Source organism: Gavialis gangeticus, unplaced genomic scaffold (assembly GCF_001723915.1).
Source record: "Gavialis gangeticus isolate Ggan-Ray unplaced genomic scaffold, GavGan_comp1, whole genome shotgun sequence".
Taxonomy (NCBI): Eukaryota; Metazoa; Chordata; order Crocodylia; family Gavialidae; genus Gavialis; species Gavialis gangeticus.
Genome location: NW_017729022.1, coordinates 80,000,780 through 80,001,945, shown reverse-complemented (window position 1 = coordinate 80,001,945; position 1,166 = coordinate 80,000,780).

Sequence of the window (1,166 nt, the reverse complement as noted above, 5' to 3'; positions counted from 1 at the left end):
CGCCCAGCCCCCCCCCCCGGGGCACAGCCCCGCCCCGCCCAGCGACTCCTCCCGAGCCAGGGCGCCCGCTGCCCTTCCCCTCAGGAGGCGCCGGGGGCTGAGGCGGTGGCGGCGGGAGCTGATAACCTTCTCGCTCTGAAGCACGTTTTTCCTCCTAAACGTTTGGAAAGGGTCTGCACGTCGCACCGCGGTTCGAGTGGAGCGGGCAGCTCTGCTTTCGTTGCCAAAACGGCTTTTCTTACTCGTGGCAGGGGAGGTTCTTGGAGCCATGTCTTTTATGACCGTTGCTGGAAAAAAAGGAAAGTTTACTATAAACTTTTTTTCGCTCCAAAAAGACATCCCTCCAAGAACTTCCCCTGCCACGAGTAGGAAAAGCCGTTTTGGAAACGAAAGCAGAGTTGCCCGCTCCACCCAGATCGCAACATGATGTGCTGTCCCCATCAAAATGTTTAATAAAAAAATGTTTCAAAGCCTTGGTCTAATAAAAGATATCGCTCAAAGAGCCTCGCCTGCCTAGGTCCTTAGACCAACAACCCAGTTGGTCTAAGGACAACCAAAAACCCAGTTTTCACACTCGCGTTGGTGGTAGCCGTGTTGGGCTAAGGCACAGGGTTGCCCACCTTCCAGGTTTGCTCTGGGATCTCCAGGACTTAGAGAGAAATCTCCAGGAGAGTGGCAAGTCACCTGGGAGATGAACGATAGGGCATTCATTAAAATAAATATTAAACAGTGAATCGGATGTATTCAGTACTCCTGTGGATTTTTAAAACGTGCATTTTCCTTCTTGACGTGAGGTTGGTGCACTGTAATTCATGTCACTATGTCATATGATGAAACCTCCCAGAACTGATTTAAACAGAGCTGGCAATACCAAGGCAGAATGCCAAAAACACCCACCACTTCAACTTGGAAGATGTTGGCGTGCAAGGGGAAGATGGCAGGGGAGCCACGAGGGGCCCGATCCTTGTTGTGGCCATGTACTCTGGCCCCTTCCCCGCCATCCACCCAGAGGCATGTGTGCCAAGCAAAATCCTGTCGAGTGCCACACTGGCACCCCTGCCCAGGGTTGCCTACCCCTGGTCTAAGGACAGAGGCAGACAAGGTTCCTTGGGTAGATGTGATATCTTTCAACAAGTCTATTACAATAAGTTGCAGCAGGCAAGACA